This window comes from Papio anubis, chromosome 12 (genome assembly GCF_008728515.1).
Source record: "Papio anubis isolate 15944 chromosome 12, Panubis1.0, whole genome shotgun sequence".
NCBI lineage: Eukaryota > Metazoa > Chordata > Mammalia > Primates > Cercopithecidae > Papio > Papio anubis.
Genome location: NC_044987.1, coordinates 58741331 through 58753513, shown reverse-complemented (window position 1 = coordinate 58753513; position 12183 = coordinate 58741331). Strand labels below are relative to the sequence as shown.

General features: G+C 55.4%; 1 protein-coding gene across 4 annotated transcripts in view; it reads right to left on the bottom strand.

Annotated features, from left to right (window-relative positions):
* GDPD5 (glycerophosphodiester phosphodiesterase domain containing 5) overlaps positions 1–11479 on the bottom strand; it is a 91817-nt gene extending 80338 nt beyond the window's left edge. The window contains exons 1-3 of one of the 4 annotated variants that reach the window (XM_017948769.2): positions 10717–11432; positions 10096–10282; positions 1643–1716 (exon numbers count right to left, since the gene is read on the bottom strand). The gene's annotated coding sequence lies outside the window, so the exon portion shown is untranslated. Of the gene's footprint in view, positions 1–1642; positions 1717–10095; positions 10283–10716 lie in introns of all 4 variants that reach the window. The other 3 variants (XM_017948770.2, XM_009186947.3, XM_017948767.2) reach the window with 3 other exon arrangements.
* Positions 11480–12183: the final 704 nt, after the last annotated feature.

Here is a 12183-nt window from a genome sequence, read left to right as displayed (position 1 = left end):
GCAAAATGGACTTCAATTAGTCTCAAGAAAGAACTTCCTGCAGAGGCATTAAGCATGAACACAGAGAAGGGGGGCACGATGAGGGCAACTGTAACATCTCCTCTGAAATACAGGATGCTGTCTCATTCATTATGTCATTTTACTTTCTTTTTTTTTTTTTTTTGAGATGGAGTCTCGCTCTGTCGCCCATGCTGGAGTGCAGTGGCCGGATCTCGGCTCACTGCAAGCTCCGCCTCCCGGGTTTACGCCATTCTCCTGCCTCAGCCTCCCGAGTAGCTGGGACTACAGGCGCCCGCCACTTCGCCCGGCTAGTTTTTTGTATTTTTTAGTAGAGACGGGGTTTCACCATGTTAGCCAGGATGGTCTCAATCTCCTGACCTCGTGATCCGCCCGTCTCGGCCTCCCAAAGTGCTGGAATTACAGGCTTGAGCCACCGCGCCCGGCCGTCATTTTACTTTCAAACCAGCCCGGAAGGTAAGTGTTGCTGCTCTAATTTTGTAAGTGAGCAACTGAGGCTCAGAGAGGCTAAATTACTTGCCCATGTCTTCTAAGTTCCACTCAAGAGAGGCAGAGCCAGGATTTAAAGCCAGAACTCTGACTCTGAGGCCCACATACCTCCCTTCTCAGGAAGTCTCTGAGGATCCAGGTGTTACCACACCTGCCATGGGCATCTCACTGTGCCACCTCAGATGCCCAGGTGTGAGCTAGGAGATGCCAGAGGCGTTCCTTTCAGGAAGGAGAGGGAGTGCTCACTGGTGGCCAGCTGTAAAGGGCTCTGTGTCCTAGGACTGCCAGCTGTGCCTCTGCAGACAACACCCCGTGGGGGCCTCCCACGTGGTTTCCGTGCAAAGTGCCATATCTTCTGTCTTTTCCCTGACCATGCCTCCTCTTGGGCAAGGATTAGTCTCTGGCACCATTATGCCTCCTGCTCCCTACTTGGCAGGAACCCCAACCCCCACCCAACTCTACACCCAGACTCCCCATCACAGGGCCCGGCAGCATTTGGTGGCACTTGCTGCATGGCCTGTCCCAGGCCTGTTCAGCCCCACACTCCACTTACCTGACATTCACAGGCTCCTGGGAGACCCTCTGAACTCAGAGTGGTGTGGTTCATGGCACCCGGGACATGGGCAACATGTTCTGGGTTCAGGACTATCCCCAGAACTGTGGCAATAACTACCCAGCTCTAAGGAAGGTGTATAAAGTGGCCACATCGGGGCCAGCTCCAGGCTGGGCGAGTTGCAGCAGGGCTGGGGCTGCTGCTCTGTACACCTGAGCTTGCCTGACACTAGCCTACCTGTGACTTCTGCTCCACTCCAGAGGATCCCTTGTCCCTGGCAGGGTCACCCCAGAAGCCACCTGTAACTTGCTTTGGGGGAGGAGGCAGAGATGGAGAGATGGGTAACTCCAAAACTCCTCTCGCCAAAGTGTCTGTGGCAGCTGGGCTGCTGATTCATCTTTGGGGTGAGAGCTGAGAGCTCCTTCATTAAGGGGCATGGTAAAAACAGATGATCTTTAAACTGTGTCCTAAGGACAGTGTATTCAGTGGACTCCCGGGCTTTCGAGGGACAGATTGATGAAGTGTCTTTAGTTTGCCTCTCCAGAGCCACTCTCCACCTTGTCTGGGGCCCTGGGAACTGACCTCTGTGGACTGTAGTGGGCTCCGTGCTGCTGGCTTCCAGAGAGGTTCACCCAACAGGAAGCACAGATGGGGGACTGAAGGAAAGAGAAAAGACAGTTGAGGTTTATCCCCTGTGAGGTCTCGTGGGTTGACCGGGTCCCTGTACTGATGGCCCACAGCCCCTGTCCCTATAGCTGCCCACTTCCCTTGCTCCTTCAGCCCTGAGTGGCAACTGCTCCCAGCCACTACTAGTCCCTCAGTGCTGCACTATCCTGTGTTGATTTGTCACACGCCTAATGCCTGAGCCAGTCACTCTGGGTTGATGCACCCTCTCTGGCTGTGCAAAGGCAAGGAGACCAAGCACTGCCACCAATGGCCCCTTTTGTAGTCTTCCTCTGTCCAGCCCTCAGAGCCTCCTCTGCTCTTAAAGAAGAGCAGTTTGAAGGGATGCCCATGATTACATGTGCAGGCCTCCTCTGTCCTCTGTCTCAGCCTGGGCCTGGTGGGGCAAGGGGAGCAGGTTGGGAGATAGGGAGCATGGACCAGCCAGTGAAGGAAGGGGCAGGAGGCAGGGGTCAGCTCCCCAGTGAGTGCATGCACCAACAGCTTTTGAGTGCTTAGTGTACGGTAGGCACTGCGCTCCACATACCAAGAATTTTATTTGCTTCTCAGGCAATCCCAGGAATTCCTTCCTACTAATGCATTTTACAGGAGAGACAACTCGTGCTCAAAGAGATAAAATGATTCTTCCAGGGTCATCCTGCCAGTAAGTGACAAAGCCAGGATCAACGTAAGTTTTCTGTCTTCTGTATGGTAGACATATTGGACAGAGATAACTGGACTTGAGCAAGTCCTGAGAATGACCTTGTATGGCAGATGCACCTGAATGCAGTCTGGTTCTAAGCTAAGGGATCTGGGAGTAGCCAACCCAGAGATCCATTCCTTATCTATGAGGAACATCTGAGCTCCTGGCCCATCCTATGGAACCTGCGGGCCAAACAGGATTGAGGCCTGTTGTTTTGGGGTAAATGCAGGTTGCTAGGTGGAAGTTGTTGGGGGAGGTGCTAAGTGAAAATGCTATAGAAATTGCATGCTTTTAGGCCAGTGGGGCTGTGACTCACAGCTGTAATCCCAGCACTTTGAGAGGCGGAGGTGGGCAGATCACCTGAAGTCAGGAGTTTGAGACCAGCCTGACCAACATAGTGAAACTCCATCTCTACTAAAAATACGAAATCAGCTGAGTGTGGTAGCACATGTCTGCAATCCCAGCTACTCGAGAGGCTGAGGCAAGAGAATCGCTTGAACCTGGGAGGCAGAGGGGTGCAGTGAGTGAAGATCGTGCCATTGCACTCCAGCCTGGACAATAAGAGCGAAACTCCATCTCAACAAAAACAAAAACAAAAAAAACTGCACACTTCCTGCAAGTGGTTGTGGTTCTTCGGTCCAGTCAGCAGCCACTGGACTCTCTCCCCTGTGTGTGAGCCCCTAGTAAAACTCCATGTTTCATTCGCTGGCTCTCGGTCTCCTCTTTGGTCTCTTGAGCCTGGTGCCATCCTCACTGGCACTGATAGGGGTTTGGCACAACACCTAGTAACTGCCTTGAAATAATTTTAGTGAACTGGCTCACAATCACAGCAGAGTTGGATGACTTAAGTGCGGTCAGTTATTGGCGAGAATTTGCCCAGAGGCCTCTAACGTTCCCTGGACACCCCCTCCTAGGTTAAAAAAAAAAATCCTCTGACATTCTGCAGTTCTCCCAGGTGGGACAGGGGCCCCAAGTGGGTGGTGCAGTTGGGTGTCCAGGTTGGAAAAACAAGCAGATTCAGACAAGGCTTCATTGTTAAGGAGAGTCTGACACTTTGACCATTAAAGCAAAACTGAGCAAAACAAAATGCTTACTGCCTTGTCTTATCTCTTAGAGACAAAGGGAACAGTGGGAAGGGCCCCAGGGCTGGGTATTGATCCCACCCCAACCAGTACCAACCTCAGAGACCTGGCCTCAGGTGGCTGGGGCAGGGAGTTCAGGGTCTCAGTCCAGCCCAGTGTCAGGTTACGTTTGCCATGTGTGGCCTCGTCTGGCCTCTGTGGCACTTTCAGAGAGATTGTTATTGTCATTTTTCAGATGAGGAAACCAAGGCTCTGAGAAGACATGCAGGGAGCAGCTGGAACCCAGGTTAACTGGATTACCAAGTCTTTCCACTCCCCTCATCTCTCCAGGCAGGGAGGTCCTGCGGGGAGGAAGTAGCCTCAGAAGGATGAGCTCCTTGTCCTGGGGATGTGCAAGTATTGTCTTGGGACACTGTGGGAGGCAGGCTGCAGAGGGCAGCCAGGTGGCTCTCAAACTGAAATCACCAGGGGAGCTTCAACAACTACTGACGCCTGGGTCTTGCCCCAGAGATTGTGGGGCCTGCAGGACTTTCAAAAGTTTCCCAGATGATTCTAATGTGAAACAAAGTTTGAAAGGCATGGGCTTGGATGCCCACTGCTGCCCTTCCCACCTCTGAAACTCCCCTACCCCACACCTCTCTAAGGAAAGAAGGGATTTATTACCCTGACCCCATTTTACAAAACGGGCAGAAGCCACGCAAAATATAAGGGTGTCCTCAAGGCCCCCCAGCCAGCAACAAATCGAGGCAGCATGAGGGGTCCCCTGATATCTGACTGCCCCTGGGGTGAGCTTCTTTAAGACACTTGGGGGGTCCTGGCTCCCTTGTCAGTGGGAGAGAAGTTTCTCTTTGAGGCTTCTGGGTGAGAGAGTGAGACACATTCTTCGTGGCATTTTTTTAAAGAGTCCACTCGTTCAAAAGCTAAACAGCTGCAGGATTAATGCTGGAAGACCCCCTCTGCTTGCTGGCGTGCCTTGGGAGCAGGAAGATAAAAGAACTCAAAGCAGGCCTGTTTACCCTTTTCTGTAGGAGATTTGGTCACAAGCCTGGGAAGAGCTGGGCTTGTCAGACCAGCAGCCCACACTTCCTCCCCACCTGCCTGTTCGCCTTCCTCATGCCCTGAAAGCAGAATGTCACAGATGGAGAGACAGTGTGGGGTGGTGGGAAGTGAGAGGCCTGTGGAGTCCACTGGTCCTGGGGTCTGCCCAAGCACTCCCCCTTGCCAGCTACCTTTGGAGAGGAGCAACTTCTCTCTCAGCTCGTTCAGTGCTGACCTCACAGAGGTCCAAAGTCAGCAACACGGGCACCAACTCCAGGAAGCCTTCCCTGACTCCTCTCCCCACCCAGCGCTGGGCAACCCCAGGCCCCTGGCCTTCCCTGTCACATTCTGTGTTGTCACTGCTTCTGTGTCCTCCCATCCCTAGCAGGCTGTTCATTCATTCATTCCACAGAGCAGCTGCCCTTTGCCTGGGATTCACTCCAAACGCCTTTCCTGAGCACCTGTTTTCTCTAAGATCCTCTGTGAGGTGCTGCAGATACAGATCATAACAGCTAACCTGCGCTGAGTGCTCATAATGCGCTGGGTATTTTTCTGAGTGCTTTACATGTATAATTCATTTCACCCTCACAACTCTATGATGAAGATGCTATAATTATCCCCACTTTACATATGGGAAAACTAAAACCCAAAGAGGTTAAATCACTTGCCCAAGTCATTTAGCCCTACCCTGTGCCACCAGCCACAGATACAGATGGGACCGGCCCCTGCCTCAGGAGCCCGCTTCTCACAATTTGGAAGTTTTGCATCTGTATATTTCTTTGTCTAATGTTGTTTCCCCCACAGATCAGAATCTCCAACTATGTTACATTTTGGTTGGATGCATGCGTGAGCAGCACCAAATAAATGCTGCTTCCCTTTAAGGAAGAACTCACACTCTCCGCCCAGCATGTGCTAGCTGGACACCAGACGGCTTCTCCCACCTGGGTCATTTCTTCTGCGTAGGCCTGAGAAGAAAACCCAAGTCCCCAGATATCCCAGTCCTGCCCCCTGCCCTGAACCTAGCTCGGGACCCTTCCAGGCCAACAGCACCTGCTTACACACCAGTGTTCACATGGAAGGTGGTAGGAACTGTGTCTCTGCAAACCCCAGCTAAATCCCCCTAAGAGAAGGCCTCCCTGCTACCTGGCATGCCCTCCCTCCTGCCATCTCTCACTGGACTCTTCCATCAATTTCTTACTGAGTTGCCAAAGCCATTGAGGGGATGGGCAAGAGGACTCATGCTGATGGAGTACCCACCTGTGTGCCAGGCCTGGACAGGCACCCCACTTCCTTCATCTCATTTAATAACAGTTATTATCAGCCCCAATTTACAGGGAAAAAACAGAGGTGCAAAAGTTGAGCAAGCTGTCCACAGGGCAGCTCGCACTGCCTCCCCTGGTCCGGAGGGTGTGGTTCTGTGCCAGGCACACTTCTAGGCACTCAGAGGGAGGGGAGGATGGGGGGGGGCACATAGAATCTAGTTTTGACAAGCCAGCAAGGGCAGCAGACCAAGCAGAACCCCAATCCACAGACCACAGTCAGTGTGCAGATGGCCATGAATCAGCAGCAGAGGAGGCCTGGATCCCACCTGCATGGGAGGAGTCCTGGAAGCTTATAGGAGGCAGCATCTTTGGGCCTGGTTGAACTCCTTACTGCTCTTTCCCATGGTCACAGCAGGAGAAAGGGTAAGCCTTGGCCTACAAAGCTCTGGTGCCCAGTGTGGGTTTGCCACCACCCCAAAGGGGGCAAAGGGAGGAGAAGTTGGCTGCCCTGCCAGTGACCCCACTGTGGCCCGGCCAGCCTGCCTCCAGCCCCGCCAACCTGGCCTGGCCTGGCCCAGCCAGCTCCCAATCACAGGGTCTCCTCTGCCAGCTAATGACCATGCTGCCTGCAGCTCAGGCCACCACCCTCCTTTGGGCGAGGCAGCTACCCACAGAGCCTGCTGGCCCAGACAGTGGCCAGGCCAAAAATCACAGCTGCCTGTCACACCACATCCTCTGGCCCTGGTGCTGTAGTCTCCTCCTCCTCCTTCCAGGGTCATGAAAGACACTGTAGAAAGCTGGAGCTACAGGGGAGCTCAGACCCCACCCTGCTCCCCATAGACATGGACACACAGGACCCCAGAGAGGGGCCGACTCACCCCAGCCAGCCAGCCAGCCAGCCAGCCAGCCAGCCAGCCTGCGCACAGCCTAGGGCCCAGGTCCTTCCTGGGTGCCATGCTCAGTCCAACACTGCCCTTCCATAGCCTTGAGAAAAAGCCTTGTCCAGGCTTTTTACATACAAAGTATGCTTTCGAGGTACTTGGGTGGAGGTGAGGAGACAGTACGTCTTCTAAGCACAGATTTACAATTCAAACAGATGCAGCTTGGCTCCCTGCTCCCCACCTTCAAGCTGTGTGACCTTGGGAAAGATAAGGTACCTCTCTGAGTCCGTTTCTAGGGGATAACAGTAGCTACCTAGGGGAGTTTGGGTGAACAAGAGTGTCTATAAAGCATTTAGCACATTGTCTGGCTCATAGTAAGTACTCAAGAGTATCAGCTGTTGTTGATATCATCACTGTAGTATTGTGTGGATATATTTTACAAACTGTAAAATGTTATGGATGGTAGGTATTATTTTTTACTATTACTGTTGAACGTTAAAGATTCAGAGGGGGCATGACCAGAGGGTTGGGTAATCCAGGAATGTTTCTGAGGGAATTTATGACCTGAGTCAGGTCTTGACAGGTGGGGAGATAAGTGGAGAAGAGGCAGAGATGGCGGTTGTGATGGGAGGAACAAGCAAAGGGGCTGCGATGGGGCCACATGTGGTGTGTTTAGGAGACAGTGTAGAGCAATGAGCCAGAGGGCCAGGCAGAGGCTACGGCGACCAAGGACCTGAACGCCATAACTAGGGCCTGGTCTTCATCTTACAGGCTGTAAGGAGCCACAGAGGCTTCTAAATGGGGGCTCCATTAAGCTTTCTGAAATGTGAGTTCTGTCCAACATTCAAGGCCCTCTCCCATATGGGCATTCATCCCTCACTAACCCCACCAAGCCAGGCTCCTCGCCCCAAGTTCTCCCCATCTCTTGGCTTACCACACTATCCCACCTGCCCCGCCACTAGCCCACCCATGGTTCACACTCATTATGAGGCACCCCTTTGTTGAGTGCCTATAGTGCCGTGTGTTTCACACATGGGACCTCAAGATCATCCGTAACAGCCTTGAGAAGTGGACATCATGACCCTCATTTCACAGAAGAGGAAATGGAGGCCTGGTGGGATCGTGTGTCTTGCCCATGCTCTCAGTGAGATGGTGGCACAGCCAGGATTCATTCTTGGAGGGATGTCAGGATCCCCCATCTCTGCAGCAAGTTGCCTCTAGCTCCTGCCCAGACAGCCACCTCCCTGACAAAGCCTTTCTGGTTACCCCAGTCCTCAAGGGCCTCCCCTCCACCCCCTTTCTGCCCTGTACCCTCCCCCTTACTCCTCCCCTTCACCACCTCTCTGGAATCAGAGGCCCACTTGATCCTAGCTCAGCTAGCTTGGTTCCCAGTGTTGCCTATGGGACCATCTAGCCCCCAACAGGAGAGACAGGACATCATCAACCCCAGCTCTCTTCTGTTGGGGGCCAGATGATACTTTCTCCCTGTCCTATCCTGCCTGCCCCTCCATATCCAAGACTGCTAACAGCACAGACAGGAGCCCCCACCTCCTCTGGTAGGGTTCAGAAGCTTACTGAGCATAGAGCTATTTCCCTGAGTCTGCCCCCAGCTGAGGGGAGTAATACATTATTCACCGCACCTAGGTGCCTAGGGAGGTCAGACAATGGACCTGAGGGAACGGACACCAGCTCCAGGCACCACAGCCCTGCCAGCAGGAAGCCAAGGGAGGAGGTAAGAATCCAGAGCCCCTTGCCAGTGTCCCCAAGCAGACTGATTCTAGAGGCTATGAGACTAGCAGCCTGAGCTGAGCAAATTCAGGTCTCTGAGCCTGCAACAATATCCTGCGTTCTAATCTAAAACAAGTCTGATAATTTCCCTAGACTTCCTGGTCAAACTTCAAGCTTTCTTTTCTTCATAGGGATAGAAACAGATATTTGGCCAGGCACTACATCTTTGTAGCTCATTTAATCCTCACAACAACCTGCTAAAGGAGGTATTCTAATTTTATAGGCTCAGAGGGATGAAGTGATTTGCTCAGTGCCACTCAGCTAGTGCAAGGCAGAGTAGACTCACGCCCACCTGGTCTGTCTGATTCACCACTATCTGGGGCTCACCAGTTACTGTGGCTCAAGGCTGCCGCTTAGCCCGTCTGGGTAACTTCCAGGGCACCTGGTATGCAGTTGGCACTTAAACAGTTCTAAAAGCAAACTCAAAGGCCCTGGGGAAGTGGTTTTACCTATCTGAGCTTCAGTTTCCCACACAAGACTGGGCCGTTAATAACTACCCCAGTCTTGGCAAGTACGACATACCCCTTAGCACTTAACTGTCGGATGTGATGGCCCCACTAACTGAGCAGGTAACACACAGCCTGCCATAATCAATTTTAAGGTGGCACTTGGAACCATGGATGCATCAAGAGGTCTCAGGTGACTCCACAACCCTCTTCTGCTTCACTCCAGGTTCCAGGCTCTCTCCACATCATGAAAGGAGATCACAGGTGTGAAATTATTTCCTCAAAGAGCTTTGTTTAGATGTAGAGATTATTGTGAGGGAGGATTTGAATCCCTGGATGGAGGTAGGGGGTAGAGGGAATCCCAAGCCCCTCAGTCACCTTTTCTTTTGGGTTCCTCTAACCCTTCCACCCCCAGGGATTGAGCTTCAGACTTCCACTGACCTCTCACCACCCTCCTCCACCTTCCAGGGGCTTTCCAAGGAGGTTTCCCCTTGACTCCAGGGAGTTGAGCACATCTAGGGTTAACCAGTCCTAGCCAAGGCCACAGGGCCCAGACCAGGGCCAGATCCCCTCCCCTTCCCCACACAGAACAAGAGCCCACAGAGTCACGGCAAGGGCTCTTTCACAACGCCCCTCTCCCTACATGCCTCGGGGGCAGCAGAAGCATCCCCTGCCTGGGAATCAAGACACCTGGGACTGTGCCCCAGCCCTGGGAGCCCCCAGCCTTGAGACCTTGAGCAGGTCCCTTCCTTCCTGGGCAGAGGTGTCCTGCAGGTTTCCCTGCCCAGAAGAGAATTAGGTTGGACCTTCCATTTGGGCCAAAGGCTATGGGGTTGCGGGCACTCCTTGGGGCCCCTGCACCAACCACACTGATTCTCACCACAGCCTCATACATGGTCGCCCAGATCTCACATCAGGGATAGGGAAAGCCCCAGCCACCTATCCGGAAGATCCTAACTGGGGAGGAGTATGGATACTTTGAAGGATGCTCACGAAGGTTTTCTCAAGTCTACTTCTGGATCAAGGATTCACCGTCTTTAGGACCGGATAACTGACACTCCCTTCGGGTGGGCCTCAGTGGCCCCATTAGTAATGTGAGGGAGGTGAGCCACGTGAGCCACGTCTCCAGCCACCCCAGAGGGGTCACATCTCCAGCTCTGATGGACCCTTACCTGGGGATCTCTGCAGTGAATTCACCAACAGATAAGCACATCTCAGGATCTCCAGAGTGTCTTAGAGACCCTGGAGTCTGACACACAACGGCCAGGAGCTGCTGCTCTCACATCCTGGGCCCACAGGGAGAGAAGCTTTGGAACTAGGAAGCTTCTCACCTCTGCCCTCAACTCTGAGTCGCCTTTCCTGGGGGGTGACAAGGCCAGGGAGCGGGAGACAAGAAAAAAAAAAGCCACTTCCTCAGCTTTAGGATCAGCGCTCAGGTGCTCTGCTTCTTCCCCTTCTATCCTCTCCCGCTTCCCCAGTCTCCTCCCCGCAGTGAAAGGAGAAGATCACTCAGCCCCGTTAAGCCTCAGTTTCTCCATCTGCAAGCGCCGATAATAATACACAACACCTATTTCAGGAGTAGCAGTGAGCCTTAGGCGGGGCGTGGCGGGGCGCGGACCCGCACACAATGGGCGCTCAATAAGAGCCCGTTTTCTTTCTTTCCCCTCCCCTTCCCGCGCCCCCTCCCAGCCAGTTCCAGCCTCTGCTTGTTCCCCCCGAGACTCCCTCCGCTGGCCCCCGCGCTGCTGCGATGGGGTCGGGGACCGCTTCTGCCCCGCATCCGGGGCTCTCACCTGCAGCCTTGGCTCTCGCGGGCCGACGGGACAGAAGGGGACCCCTGTGTTATCTTCGGGGCAGGCACTGAGCCCCTCGCCTGAGGCGGGAGGAAGGTGGCAGCCTGGGTTCGTGGCACCAGCCCGGCCGTTCGGTCCGACTGTCCTGCCTGCCTAGGACCCCTCACGGAGCGCACGACCCGGCCGGAGCTTCCTGGGCACTCGCGCTGTTCCAAGTCCGAAGCACTCGGGTGGAGGCAACTGAAGGTTGGGGTCTCGTGGAGCCAGAGGCTGGGGGCGTCCGGGGTCCCGTGCACCGGAGTCGAGAGCCTGGGGCCACAATGCGCTAGCTCCGGAGTAGCGGCTCCGGCTCCGACCCTCACTGATGGAAAGGCGCGGAGCGACCCTGCAACCACGGACCCGTACTGCTGGGTTAGGAGCGTGCCGCCCCGGCGCAGCGGGTCACGGCCGGGACTCCGCGCGTCCCGGCCGCACGCCCCGGACCGCGGGTCTGGGACGGGCAGGGCAGGGCAGGGCAGGGCAGGCGCCGGCGGGGAGGTGCGGCGGCCGGAGCCCCGCGGGGAAGTCTTTCCAGGTCCCGACTCAGCTCGCTCTGTAAAACAGGGCGGACCTCGGCGCGGCAGCCGACTCCCGAGCTCCCGGCTGCGGCTCCACTTCCTCCTCTTCCCCCGCTCGCTCACCGCTCGCTCAACGCCGCGCCGCTGCCACCTCCGCTGTCATCCCCGCCGCCCACCCCCACCGGAGCCGCAGCCCGATCTCAGCCGAGGCAGCGCCGCCCAGCGCCGGAGCGCCAGCCAGCGCGGCCCCGCCCGGACGGGGCGGAGTCAGCAGGGACCCCGCCCCCGGCCGGCAGCGGGCAGGGGCAGGGCGCGCGTCGGCTCCCCTTCGCGGGCCCCGCGCATGGGGCCGCAGGAGCCAATCCGAGGGTGGGAGCGGAGCGGCGCCCTGCGGAACGCGGACTCTACCTCGGAGAGGGCGGGGCGGACAATGAAGAGGTGCGGCTACAAAAGGACAATGGCGGGGCTGGGAGTTCAGAAAGGGCCGAATCGGGGAGGGGGTTGGTCTCGGGACCCGGATGGAGGGAGAGGCGAGAGGGCTGGCTTGTTTGGGACACGGGCATGGGGACTGCTGTGCGGGGATTGCGGGGGTCACGGGGAAGCAGCAGGGGCCAGGGTAGGAAAAGAAGCCGGGACGAGGCAAGGTGGAGGCGTGGGGGGATATCCGGGGTCAGGGATCCCAGGGACGCTGGAGCGAACCCTCCTGGGTGGTGGGATGCCGCCGACAGCTTGCTGCTGCCCAGCTTCTAGTGCTCCGCACTCAGAGGTGAGAGTTGGTCTGGGAAGTATTCAGATTTCACGAAATGGTGAAAAACAAGTTTTTGGAAATAAGGAACGAATTTGTCTTCCACAAGCCTCCCTTCCCTGCGCCCATCCCCGAGGAGGAGCGCGTCGTGGTCAATTTTTAAAA